The sequence below is a fragment of the Peromyscus californicus genome, unplaced genomic scaffold (assembly GCF_007827085.1).
Source record: "Peromyscus californicus insignis strain IS unplaced genomic scaffold, ASM782708v3 Scaffold_17__1_contigs__length_78620276, whole genome shotgun sequence".
Lineage (NCBI taxonomy): Eukaryota > Metazoa > Chordata > Mammalia > Rodentia > Cricetidae > Peromyscus > Peromyscus californicus.
The window spans coordinates 24,628,441-24,643,232 of record NW_026294469.1 but is presented as its reverse complement, the minus strand read 5'-3'; positions in this window follow the sequence as shown (position 1 = coordinate 24,643,232).

The following is a 14,792-nucleotide window of genomic DNA, read 5'->3' as shown; positions in this document are numbered from 1 at the left end:
GAATCATGGGACGCTGAGGCAGGAGGAGCTATAGTTTGAGGCTAGCCTGGGCTACATATCAAGACCCTGTCTCAAAAAAATGATATATTTATATACAGACTTGGGGGTGCAGCTCAGTGGTAGAGCATATGCTCTGCATGTGGGAGGGCTTGGATTCAATCCCTCAGCACTGAAAAAAAAAAATTGTCAATCGAGACACATAGCTCAGTGGCAGAGTGCCTGGCTAGCATATGTGATGCCCAAGGCTCAATCCCCAGTAACACCAATGCTAATAACAATAGTAACAGTAAGGGAATTTAAAAGTTGGGAGTTGGAGCCAGGAAGTGGTGGCGCACACCTTGAATCCAAGCACTCATGAGGCAGGTGGATCTCTATGAGTTCAAGGCTAGCCTGGTCTACAGAGCAAGTTCCAGGACAGGCTCCAAAGCTACACAGACAACAAGACAAAGAAGTTGGGAGCTGGAATGTTGGAAGATTAAGACCTCAGACAGACAGCTCCATGTAGCTTCTCAATATGGCTTGTCTTCCTTTCAACACGGCGGTCCCGGGGTGCCCACATCTCCCTGAGTATTTGGAGCTCTAAGCCTGAGTTTTAGTCACCCTTTCATGGCAAGGCCTTGGACAGTTTCACCCCTGATGTGATCTGGTATCAGTCACAAGCCTGCCAAAGCCCAGGAAAATGGAATTATGGCCCCTCTCTTGGCGGCTGAAGAACCAAGTTCTAGAAGAGCAAGTAAGATTGGAGGTACATTCTCACCATCTTTGGAAAATATGACATACCACAGGCCTCCAGGTTAGAATTCACATTTCCCGAAGGGCCTATGGCCTTGCCAGCCATCCCAAGAGGTTTAAGTAAACTACTGGAGCAAGTTGAGTAAAAGGCACACCCTCTGTGTCCTTTCTTAACCTAGAGAGAGCCTGCCGGAGACCCAAAAGGGAAGAGAACCGACGCCCACAAGTAAATTCTCAGAGGCCCTGCTGAACACATGCCACACCAGTGGCCAAGAACATTGGGAGCTGGGGAGTCCCCTCACAGATGACCCTGCATAACGACAATGATGATGGTGACATCACTGAGTGCCTATCTGGAACCTGGCACTTTTTTATTATTATTCTTACTTTTTTTTTTTTTTTTTTTTTTTTTTGGTTTTTTGAGACAGGGTTTCTCTGTGTAGCTTTGCGCCTTTCCTGGATCTCACTCTGTAGCCCAGGTTGGCCTCGAACTCACAGAGATCCGCCTGGCTCTGCCTCCCGAGTGCTGGGATTAAAGGCGTGCGCCACCACCGCCCGACTATTATTCTTACTTTTAATCTCTTCAGGCTCCAAGAGGAGATGTATGGGCTTAAATGCTCATTTTAGAAACACAGATTGAGCCGGGCAGTGGTGGCGCACGCCTTTAATCCCAGCACTCGGGAGGCAGAGCCAGGCGGATCTCTGTGAGTTTGAGGCCAGCTTGGTCTACAGAGCGACTTCCAGGATAGCCAGGGCTACACACAGAGAAAAAAAGAGTTGCCATGGCCATGGTGTCTGTTCACAGCAATAGAAACCCCAACTAAGACAAACTGTGTGTGGTGGCTCCTGCTTGTAACCCCAGCACTTGGAAGGACTGAGACAGGAAGGTCGCAGAAAGTTCAAGGCCTACACAGGCCACATAGTGAATTCCAGGCCTATAAAGTGAGAAACACAGACAGATGAGACACAGAGAGAGTGTGTGTTGAAAAAAGTTTAAATTTTTTTGTTTTGGAGTCTTTAGTTTTTTTTTGAGACAGGGTCTTACTATATATCCCTCACTGTCCTGGAACTCACTGTGTAGTCCAGGCTGGCCTCGAACTCACAGAGTCCTGCCTGCCTCTGCCTCTCAAGTGCCGGGAATAAATGAGCGCACCACCATGCCTGGCCAAAAAAAAAAAAAAAAAGTAAAAATAGTTTAATATCAGAAACGAAAATATAGATGCTTCAGGCTCAAAAATACAAGATTATGAATAATTTCGTGATAATAAAACTATAGATGTGAAAGAGACACATTGTTTGAAATATGTCACTGACTGAAATGACTCATGTTGGACCTGAGTACTCTCATAACCACTAAAGAACTTGAGTCAGAATCAAACATCTTCCCATAAACTCCAGGTGTGCTGGAGAGATGGCTCAGCAGTTAAGAGTAAACGCTGCCCTCTCAGAGAACCTGAGTTTGGTTCCCAAACACCTCAGCTAAGCTGGATACAGGCCTACAGTGCCAGCCACTTAGGGACTGGGCAAGACCATTTCTTGAGTGCCACAGGTTCAGGCTAGCCTGAGCTAGCTACAAGACCCTGGCAAGACCCTGCTTTTTGTTGTTTTGTTAAAGTCCGACAAGATGGCTGAGTGAGGAAAGAGGCCTGCCCTGAGTAAAGGTGTTTGCCTTGTGCCAAGTCTGACAGACAGTCCAAGTGTGAGCTCTAAAACCCACATGGTGGAAAGAGAGAATTGCCTCCCACAAGCTATCCTCTGATGTCCACATGTGCATGATGGCATACATGTTCACACACACACTAAATAAATAAACGTCAAAGAAAATTTAAAGGCTGGGAATATAGCACAGTAGAGTGCTTTTCTACTACACACACAGCCCTGGATTTTTTTCTCCCAGCACCCCATAAAACAGGCATGGTGGTGCACACCTGTAACCCCAGCACTCAGAAGGTGAAAACAGATGGGCCAGAAAGTTAACACCTTCAGCCACACAGTGAGTTCAAGACTAATGCTCTAAAAACCCAAACAAAACCAACCAGGCAAACAAACAAACAAACCCTCTCTGGTGAGTTCTAATCCCAAATGTCCATGACAGTATTATGATTCCCTTCCAGGTGAGAAGCATGCATTAGGAGAGTTTGGAATGCCAGCCCCCCACCCCAACCCATCTAAAGTGTCAAAGCCAAGATCTGAGCCCAAATTGGCCATGCTCTACAGCCCAAGAGTTTGGCCATTTCACCTCTCAGGCTCCTCCAATGCATAACCAGCAGCAGAGAGGTGAGGGCAGAGGACAGGGCCTGGGCCAGAAGCTCTAGACACAAGGAATTTGATTAAATCCACCCCGAGAGGAACCCAGAGATTATCCCCAGGACTGCCCCACCATCTTCCAATGCCATCTGTGGAAGTCTGAATGTAATTGGCCCCCATAACCACATGAGAAGTGGCACTGTCAGGAGGTGTGGCTTTGTTGGAGTGGGTGTGGCCTTGTTAGAGGAAGTGTGTCACTGTGGGGGTGGGCTTTGAGGCTTCCTATGCTCAGGATACCACCAATGTCTCAGTCAACTTCCTGCTGCCTGCAAGATGTAGGACTCTCAGCTACTCCTCCAGTACCATGTCTGCCTGCATGCTGCCATGCTCCCCACCATGATGATAATAGACTGAACCTCTGAAACTGTAAGGGAGCCACCCCAATTAAATGTTTCCCCTATAAGCGTTGCCGTGGCCATGGTGTCTTTTCACAGCAATGGACAACCTAAGACACCATCCCAGCACATCTCTGGGCCTCCTCTAGATCATGACCGCAGCGAATCACTGTCACCTTTGCTTTTGTTGAAAATGCACAGACCCCCTAAGACAACAGACCCCGATTTGAGAAAGCTCCATCAAAAAGGGAAATGCTGGCCTCCAAGTATTACTGAGGCTCTGAAAACTCTAAGGCAGCTATCATGTCTTCCCAAACACTCAAAGCATGTTCTTATTTAAAAGTGTTTTAAGAGTTTTACTAAGCCAGGCGGTGGTGGCACACGCCTTTAATCCCAGCACTCAGGAGGCAGAGCCAGGCGGAACTCTGTGAGTTCGAGGCCAGCCTGGTCTACAAAGTGAGTTCCAGGAAAGGCACAAAACTACACAGAGAAACCCTGTCTCGGAAAAACCAAAAAAAAAAAAAAGAGTTTTACTAAAATAAAATCTGAAAATATAAACAATCTCATATCGAGCTTTGTGGTCCCTGCTGAGAGCATCTCTCTTTATAACAGGCATTTCATTCTTTCTCTAAATCAAATCAGGTCCAGTCTAAGTCTGTGGGACACTAGACTGACTTCCAGTCCTTCAACCTTGCTGGGCGGTAGCACTATCCAGACACATTCTTTCCCTGGTAACTTTGCAGGTCCTTTACTCTGCCAGTAGGGAAAGTTTTCTTACACCTTGGCTCTGGGTTCAGCCATATGACTTAGTTGTGGTGGCTGTTCTGAGACAGGATCGTGCTGTGTAGTCTAGGCTAGTCCCCTGCCTCAGTCTCTTGGGTCCCGGGGTTACAGGTGTGTGTCATGTAGTCATTTCTGGCTACATGACATTATGATCGTGACATAAACAGAGGCATAAAATGGGCTTGTGCTCGTGAGTTTCTGCCATCTGGCTGGCTTGCTGCTCCTAACAGGAGGGAGAGACACGAGAGGCAAAACCACACAGCCGAAGTCAACCTGTAGTGATGAACCTCCGCTGGTAAGCATAACCGTCGCATAGTGAACCGAAAGAAACCCTTTCTTACAAGACTGCCGGAGGCTGGCCAAGGAATGGGGCAGCTGGTCTTCTCTGTAACAGGTCTCCATGACAACCTTTAGAGCACAGACTCCCCATATTGTGTTCCTCTGTGGCCAGTCTGCACTGCCATACCTGGCTCCCAGCTGGAGTCTCAGACCCATAATCCTTGAGCGATTCACATCATCTCTCTATGTCTTATCTGTAAAATGAAAACCACGGCAGTATCTACTTCGTGGAGTTCTTGTGAGAAATAAGCAAAGGCGTAAAAAGTGCTTAGCAGGTCGCTCAGTGCACAGCAATGGCGTCACGGTGTGTTTGTCATGCTGTTCTTCCTTCTAGAGCACAGATCTCTGCCACCGAGAGTTCGAGCCTCCCTTCCCTTCCCAGCCTTGAGTTGAACTAACCTTCTAGAGTTAGAGTCGTCCCTCCAGTCTGGAATCATCTGTCCTCCAAGCCAATCTTTGTTTTTATAACCTGTTCGGGCTGGGCGTGGTGGCACACACCTTTAATCCCAGCATTTGGGATGCAGAGGCAGAAGTTCGAGGCCAGCCTAGTATACAAAAAAACGAGTTCCTAGACAACCAGGACTGTTATCCAGAGAAATCCAATCTCAAAAAACAAAACAAACAAACAAAGAAAACAACCTGTTTGAAAGTTTTCTTGCACCCGGCCTGCTACTTACAGTTTTCTTTCTACCCCAAAACACTCAGATCCTTGTGAGGTCAAGAAAGTCCAAACCTGAAGAACAGAAAGTTTGGCTCTCCCCTGGGAAGGCTGGAATTTCTTTCATTCTTTTGAAGCAAGCCTGCAGCTCAGAAAAGTTACACAGGACTGTTTTCCCAACATGTCATTCTGCTAAAATCTTGTTTTATTGTTTTACTTATTTATTTTATATTTTTGAGACAGAGTCCCATTAAGTAGTAGCTCCAGCTGGCTTGGAACTCACTACAGACCAGGCTGGCCTTGAACTCGGAGATCCACCTGCCGCTGCCTCCCAAGTGCTAGGATTAAAGGCACATGCCACTATGCCCAGTCTACAGTTAATTCTAACTAAATTTTCACTTCTAGACCGTGAGTCTCTTGTTATTTGTTGTGTTCCTCCAGACCCCAGGACACAGCCACTGCTTTGTAGGTGCTTGGTAAGTGACAGGTAAGTGAGTGTAACTGTGGGTCACAGGGCCAGGGCATTTACAAACGAAGTAAACATGGGCACAGCCTCTGCTGGCTTTCTGTTTTCCACTGAGGTGCATTTTAGAAAGAGCACTCGGGCACTTGGACTCCACACTTGAGGCCCCACCACCCCATCACTGGCTCTGGCCCATATTCATTAGTACCTGGTGAACTGTTGGCTTGGGCTTGATAAGGCACAGGGGGCCCTAGGAAGGAGGAAGCAGGGGTGACCTACGGTCTGAGGGGCTCAGAGGCTCTGGGTGACTGTGAGCACCAGCTTATCAGGTGTCCCAGGACATTATGAATTTGCTATTTGTGGAAAATAACGAGGAGACCTGCCCGGCCTGCTGGGGGCCTCGGGATAGGGAGTCATGGGAGGTAAGTCTGACTATTTTAAGCTATGACTCAAGTAGCCTCAAAGTCCAACAAAGACAGGATTCCTGAAGTGAAGTGGGACATGAATCCACCAGCCACGGGCACTTCTCTCTCCTGTTCCAAGACCTGATAAGGTATTGTTTGCTGTGCTAGGGAGCAGAGCCAGGGCTTCCCACGTGGCAGGCAAATGCTCTCCCACTGACCTGTCCCCACGCTCTAGCCCTCCAGATGGGATTGAATCCAAGCCAGAGGTTCAGATATGAAATCACATGGGGGCAGACTTCCTGGCTTTTCTACTGGGCGGTGGTACTGATGAAGAGGCTTTCGTTACAATATCACAGTGAACTCCATTAGTTTGTAGAACTCTTGTATGCTCATTTTGGAAGGTTTCTTTGGTTGCAAACAATAAAAATACTTCAACAAATCAATAATAGTAACAACAACCAATAACTGTATTAGAAAGAAATAGAGGAGCTGGTCGGCGGCGGCGCACGCCTTTAATCCCAGCACTCGGGAGGCAGAGGCAGGCGGATCTCTGTGAGTTCGAGGCCAGCCTGGTCCACAGAGCTAGTTCCAGGACAGCCAGGGCTACACAGAGAAACCCTGTCTTGAAAAGCCAAAATAAACAAACAAACAAATAAATAAATGAAAACAAGACGAAACGACTAAAGCCAGACGCAAGGAAACAAAGATGGGCAGAGGCCAACTGGGGAGAGGCCAACTCAGCGCCTGAACTCTCTGCTAGGTCAGAGCCTCCCCTCAGCCAGGCCTAGGCTTCGCTTACCTCCTAAAGAAAGACCAAATGGACCCTGAGCACAGGAACACAGGGACTTGATTGTTTTTGGAATCAGAAATAAGTTGGGTTTAAGAGAAGCTGACATCAGGAAGAGGGGTGATAAATCTCTAGGCTCACCAGGTATGGGGGTAGCACACCTGTAATCTCAGACGTGGGAGGTGGAGATGAGTAGATGTTCAAATTCACCCATGGCTATGGACTGATTTCCAGTCCAGCCTGGGCTGCATAGGACTGTCTCAAAACAACAACTAATGCTTCTAAATCCACTCCATTTCTTCTTCTCTGCTCAGTGCTGCGGAAGCTGACTTAAGAGAACTGTATCATCCTGGCTTCCGGTTGGATTTGGCCAATGGGAGGTGCTAGCAGAAGGTCAGCCAATGGGGTGAGAGAGAGGTCCGGCACTTATTCCCCCGTCTGTCTACAGCCCCTCTGCTGGACCTCAGACTTGGCCAGAGCGGCGCTGCCCCTGTGGGACGTCAGCTGTCCAACGGATTTTGTCAATTCCGGTTTCTCCTCTTTCCCTTTCTGGTCGAGCACTGGTAAAGCCTTTCAGCTGGAGCTGGGGAGACGGCTCAGTTAATAAAGTGAGTGATGCAAGCCTGAGAGCCTGAGTTCGGTCACCAGTACTCAGCCATACAACAATAATAATAAAGCTGGGATTAATGGCAAGCATTTGCTTTTCAAAACAGGGTTTCTCTGTGTAGCTCTGGTTGTCCTGGATCTCACTTTGTAGACCAGGCTGTTCTCGAACAGAGATCTTCCTGCCTCTGCCTCCCGAGTGCTCGGACTAAAGGTATGTACCACCACCACCAGGCTTCCACGTTTTTACTCTTTTTGTTTTGTTTTGTTTTTTGTATTTCAAGACAGGGTTTCTCTGTGTAGCTTTGCACCTTTCCTGGAACTCACTCTGGAGCCCAGGCTGGCCTCGAACTCACAGAGCTCCTCCTGCCTCTGCCTCCCGAGTGCTGGGATTAAAGGCCTACGCCACCACGCTCAGCTCCATGTTCTATTCTTAACAGTTTGGTCCCGGCCACGCAGCTTAGCAGTTTAAAAATCTCTCCTGGTCAGAGCAGGATTATAGAGTCACAATTAGACAGATTTACATTGTGTGTAAAAAGGTACATAGGCTTGAGAGAAGAGAAAGGATTAGATAGCTATAAAAATAAAATAAAGTCTTAAAAAATAAAATAATATATAAAAAAATATAATAAGCCATGTAAAGAGAAACTTCCAGCTACAACCACCGCCCGGCCTCATGTAGTTTAATCCCTAGAACCTACATAGGGAAAGGAAAACAAACTTCAGCAAGTAGTCCTCTCACCTAGACACATGGGTCATGGCATGCATGGATACACACACACACACACACACACTCAGTAAAATAAAATAAACTAGCCTGGCAGTGGTGGCACACGCCTTTAATTTCAGCCCTCAGGAGGCAGAGGCAGGAGGATCTCTGTGAGTTCAAGGCCAGCCTGGTCTACAGAGCGAGATCTAGGATGGCCAGGGTTACACAGAGAAATCCTATCTTGAAAAAAATTGTTTAAAATAAATAAATAGATTAAAAATAATGATAAAAATAAAATAATTTAATTTTAAAAATTAAAATAGAAATAAATTAAAATTAAAAATAAAACAACAGCAAACCAAATAGTAATGTAAATGGTACCCGAGGAACAACAGCTAAGGCTGACCTTTGGCCTCCACATTCGTGCACACCCTACACACGCACACTCAACGCCCACACACCTGCACACACATTTTATTTGTTGCAGGGAAGGGCAAGTGGGTGCCAGCAGAGGCCAAAAGAGGGCATCAGGAGCCCTGGAACTGGAGTTACAGGCAGTTGCCAGGCACCTGATGGGCTGCTGTGAGTCAAACTCAGGTCCCCCACAAACACGCAAGCACTCTTAACCGCTGAGTCATCTCTTCAGCCCCAAGACAGGGACCTGAAGAGATGAGTCAGCGGTTAGCATTTACTGCTCTTCTAGGAGGCGTGGTTCTCAGTACTCACAATAAGACAGCTAACAATCATCTACGACTCCAGTTCCAGGGGAGCCAAGGCCTCTTCTGACTGCCACAGGCTCCATACACTCAGGCATACATGCTTACATATCGTATACGTGTTATATAAAATACGCACTTATACGTACATACATGTACATGGTCTCTCTACTACACTGGGCTCTGGTTCCTTCCAAGCCATTTCCTGTCTTCCTGTGACCTGCCTATGTGTGAAGTCTTTCTACATCAGCCTCTTCAGCCCACCCTCTGAGTGGGTCGTTTCTTTTCTGCAGGCCGGCGCTGAGTACAGCCTCTGACTGTTGCACGGCAACCTAGAAACCCCCTGTCACCTTGGCCCCTAATTGGACATCCTTGCCCAGGGCTGCCTCAGAGCAGCCAAGAGCAATCAAGAAATCTCAGTTTGGTGTTCTGTGTTCCGTGTGGCACTGGAGAGTGTCTTCTGTCAGCCCCACACATGGAGAACAATGACGGGCAGGAAGAAAGGCCTTCAACCTATGTCCTCAGTTGCCTGATGGATTCTCTCCCCGTTACCCGCCCCGGCTCCTACCGCTGCCATCTCAGCCTGGTTTTTGTCACTCAATGAAAAATAGTCAATTCTGTTCTCCACGGACTCTTTATAACTCCCCTAAATTTTGGCTATCTTCCCTTCTTCCTTCGCTCACAGAGATGCCCTCCCCTCCCTCCCCACTGCCTGCAGAGCGTGGTGGGTGCTGGGAGACAGACTGGGATCTTCTCTGTTCTCTGTACTCTCTCTTGACCTTGGTTTCCCTGGGAAGCAACAGACCAGGGCAGGCCTATCTCAGACCGAGGAGGCAGCAGCTCATTAAGGAGCCCGAGAACCAAGGGGGGTGACTAATGGCATCAGGAGCAGCGTCCAGCGGAGCAGATGAGTAAGCCCCCAGATCAAAATTGACCATGGGTGAAGAGGAGGCAGTGTGCAGAGCTGGCGGCGCCCTCACTGGGGAGTCTCACAGCAAAAACAACAACAACAAAAAAAAAAAAACCAAAAAACCAAACCGCAGCCCAGTGTGGTGACCTGTGACTATGTTCTCAGCACTCCGAAGGCTGAGGCCTGAGGAAAGAAAGTTGAAGCCTGGACCCTGCCTCAAAGAGACAGAAAACAAAGCCAGGCAAGCTGGCACACCCCTGTGCATACCAACGCTCAGAAGGCAGAGGCAGGGGGATTGACACGAGTTTGAGGCCAGCCTGGATACATACTGAGTTCCAGGCCAGCAACCTTCTAGGGATATAATCTTAGAAGAAGGGACTATTTTGTCTCTTTGTATGGGGGAGGGGCGGCTGGGACAAGGACACACTCAAAGATGTTATTCGTCACATCCCAATCAAGTGCCCACTCTTTACAGGGGGTCAGCGGTGAACAAGAGGAGCAGGATCCTTGCCCTTGTGGAGCTTGCTTCTGATGCCCTGAAGGACACAGTCCCTGTCATGCCTGCAGAGCCAGCCCTGCTCTGGTCCCTGTGCCCTGGGACTACAAGCTTTTCCCTCCCACTCTGCACTCTGGCTCTATCCTGACTCGGATTAGGTCATTCCTGCCTCAGGGTTCAGGCCTGGAGCCCTCTTCTCCGAGAACCCTGGCTTCTTCCTGCTGCTCATTCAAGTCTTGTCCTTAGCAGGGACAAAAGTGCTCCAGGCAGCAGGCAAGTCTTCTGGACACGTGAGGTGAGAAACTCTTCGGGATTTCCTCTGCGAGGAAATCTAATGGCTCCAAGCAGAGTGACGGCCTGAGAAAAAGGCTGAGAGCCAGAGAGTAGGGGTGAGGTGCAGGGGGCATGGAGGTCTCCGTGCTTACAAATAAGCACTAGGAAACCTAGAAGGTTAAACACACAGGGTTGTTCCTTCAAAGGAAGGGATGCATAACCTTTCATCCACCCAGAAGGCCCGGAGCTGACATGGGAGCTCTTGCCTGGTGACCTTCTGCTGTATCTGTGGCCTGAGACCACACCACCAAACTGGATCTTCCCCCAGACCCTTACCGTAAAGCTTGTTTTTCTCATTCTATAGAACCCATCTTTATGTACTTCACAAAGAGTTTTGAGTGGGCGGTGGTGGTGCACCCCTTTAATCCCGGCACTCGGGAGGCAGAGCCAGGCGGATCTCTGTGAGTTCAAGGCCAGCCTGGGCTACAGAGTGAGTTCCAGGACAGGCGCAAAGCTACACAGAGAAACCCTGTCTCAAAAAACCAAAAAAAAAGAGTCTCGTAGACATGTCCAATCTTTATTTAGCTTACTTCATTTCTTAAGAAGATTTATGTATGCTTTATTGTGCACGTGGCATTGAATTAATTATCACCAGGAAAGTTTTCACCAAACTCTGCTGTGCTTAAATACACCTAGAATAAACTACTCAGGGTCAGACTCCCCAAGTTTGAACCAACCCCGGCTACTTAGTTGTGTTGAGAACAAACTGCCTCCTCTCTCTCTTGTAGGGCGCTGGTGGCGCACGCCTTTAATCCCAGCACTTGGGAGGCAGAGCCAGGCGGATCTCTGCGTTCAAGCCTAGCCTGACCTACTGAGTTCCGGGACAGTTAGGGACATAACAAACTCAGTCTTGAACTACTGCCCCTCCCCCCTCCCAAAAAAAGAAAAGAAACAAACTATCTCCCAAGGATTGTTACTCTGCTAGTTGTGGAGGTCTCAGAGGATGACCTCTGGTCCCCCGCCTCCGCGCGCGCGTGCGCGCGCGCGCGCGCACACACACACACACACACACACACACACACACACACACACACGCGCGCGCGCGCGCGCGCGCGCGCAATGAGGAACAGAGGAATGACATAGAATGTCACAGGTTCAAACACCCAGAAACAGTCAGAAAACTTTTATGGACAGCCCACCGGGGACTAAAAAGGGAAGGCATTCACTCAGAGGTATCCACCCTCATTGCCAAGAGCTGCTCCCAAGAACTCCTCCCAAGGTATTAATGACCCGGCCCTGCTGCATTGCAGGTAGCTCCCCTGCAAAGCAAGAAGCCGAAGGAGAGGGTCCTGGCTGGAGAGGATGGCTGCTGTCAGGTCCAGGGCAGGAAGAGGTGGGGGCCAGTGTAGAGCTGAATGTCACAGCTGGTGGGCAGAATCCGAGGCAGCTCCTAAGAGACATCTAAAAATTGGAGAGGGACACAGCAAGAGGCTGGAGATGGGAGGGTGTAAAGGAGGGCGGGAGAATGTTTCCAAATTGGGTGCGAGAGAGAATGGGAGGTCTGAGACAGCGCCTTCTCCTTGTGGGTGCTCAACCAGAACACTGCCCACTCCGTCATGTCCCAGGGAGGCCATTCCTCACATTTGGGGAGAGTTACCAAATAGTGTACAGCATCGTTCAGGGGACAGACAGCAAAGCACGGGTGCTTCTCCGGGTATCTGTGTGACCTGTGTATGCGGCGGGGAGGCCCGGGAGATTCTCAGTGTCTGTCGGGAGACTGCCTGAGACCACAGTATGCACATTCACTCAGCAATCGGTGTCCATGCCGGGCATCAGGTAAGGTGCCAGAGACTGTCCCAGGGTATAGCAGTAAGCAGGCATGTGGTAGACTTTGCTCACAACAAGCCCACATCCCAGTGGGCGACAGGAAGACCTGGTATATACGCCACATGTGTTTCAACATGTACATATAACAGGCATGTGTTACCTTGTGAGGCCATTTTACAGACACTAAGGTCTCCTCTGTCCTTCCCCTCACGCCCTAGTCTCTCACTCAGTCCCGTACCAAAGGCCCCAGGCAGGTAAGTAATCCCAACCCCCTTGGCGGCAGCTCATTCTGACTTCTCAAGAAGTTTAATTTTGCCAACAGCCAGAGGCAATGACGGCAGTACTGGGGATCTGGCTGCCTGCGCCGTGCTCTGGGATAGGCAGCCCAGAAATAATTGCCTCTTTGAGTGTTTTATTGGAATGTGCACGTGCTTCCTGCTTCTGGGGGGGGGGGGGGCTGGTCCCTCCCAGGCCTAGCTTCTTCACGAGAGGAGTGAATTAGGCCTATGAGGCTAGTGGGAGCTGCTGCAAGGACTGAGCGGCAGCCAGACCTCAGGTACCTGTCCATCATTCATTTGCCTTCCTCCGAAATCACATTATTCAGGCAAGTAGATGGAGAGCAACTGCAATCTGTTTGTCGCCGGCGCCAAAGCTTCCCCACCTTGTGGTCATAAAGTTTTCCCCAAAGCCTCCTCAAACCACACACTGTGCGGATAGCATTTCACGGTGGCGCTGGCGGAGGAGGACAGGTGGTCCTGAGCTCTGCTGGCTTCTTAATCCTGGGAGCGGCTTGCTTGCTGCTGTCCCTAGTGCAGGGTGCTTGGTAGAGAAACAGAATGCTAATGAGGATGGGTCCACATTTTCCCAGCCTAGGAAGCAGTCAGATGGATCCTAATGCCGTTGTGTCCTGGCTCTGCCCATCAGACCTATGGCTGTACAAAGATGGCTGCCGTCTGGGTGGCTGTTATCAAAGAAAGAATGGGAGGAAAATGATTAAACCTGGCAGAGAGGCTTACCTGCTCCAGATTCGGTTGGGACTGGCCAAGGTTGCGAGACATCTGTCTCTAGGTTAACCTGGCCTCCCCGGAGTCCCAAGCCCCCGACTCCTGACTTCTTGGGACTGGTCCCCTAGCCGAGGCATCAGACATGAGGAGATCTGTAATTCAGTTGGAATCCTCTGGAATTACAGACTGTTAAGTATAGTCTCACTAAAATAATTATCCTTCATCTAGGTGTACGATCTCTCTCAAATGATCACCCTCCGTGTAGGCTATGACACTAAGCTGAGAGACACACAGGACTAACTACTGGGTGGGTGCAGGGATCCATGAGTACTTAGGGATCTTTAGACATGGGGAATCCCTGTGGGAGCTGCCAGCCATTTCAGGTCTCCTGCAGACCCCTAGGGGTACAGTGCACTGTCCTTTCTCTCCAGGCTCCGCTCCCTTTGCAAAGACGGCCTCAGCAATGAAACTATCCCTGGTTCCTTTTCATTCCTTCAGTACTGGGCCAGTTCACTCTGCACTTCACCATGATCTCAGAAGTTATCAGCTGTTATGGCATCTCTGTAAAATGAGGGTGATATAGCCCCTAAAAGCTGGTGAGGAGATAGACAGCAGACCTTTAAAATCTCATGTAGCTGGGTGTCGTGGCATACACCTTTAATCCCAGCTAGGGATGGAAAAGCAGGTGGATCTCTGTGAGTTGGAGGCCAGCCTGGTCTCCATAGTGAGTTCCAGGCCAGCCAGGGCTGTACAGTGAAACCCTGTTTCAAAACCAAACAAAAACCACCTCGTGTATCCAGCACATGGTCAATGTTCAGAAAATGGCAGCTGCCAGAGACGGTGGTGATCACACATTTTTCTGGGGTCTTTATGCACGCCAGTCACCTTTAACAGATTGTGGACTCCTTAGAATAAGGGCTGCATTGAGCCGTTGCTACCCTGGTTGGCTCAGAGTAAGCATCCTGTTCGGGCTAATGCATTAACATTAGGATAACTCAAGTAATCCTAATTGGTCTTTAACGAGTGTTTCCCACAGATAAGGCATGGTTCCAAGCAGTTCCTGAGATTATTTCATTTAACCTTTGCACAAATCCTGCAAAGCAAGTGTTATCATCCCCATTACACAGATGAGTAAACTGATCAGGCTAGGCACCTTGCCCTGTCACAGAGGAAGGAATGGAGATGGAGGCAGTGTTTCAGATCATCCTGACTCCAGGGTTTTGAGCCACCTGCCATACTTGACTGCCTAACATGGTCTGTGCTGTATGGTAATCTGCCGACCACCTGTCTCTCTCTCTCATCCCTGGCAACGGGAACTGGGTTTGGTTATTTCTGTAGGCCTTAACCCACACACAGATTCCAGCACCGAGGAGGCTCTGGTCAACGTAGGTAGGCAGATAAAGAAAGAAGACAGCGGCAGACAGTAGGGGCTAGGCCAGGGCAGCA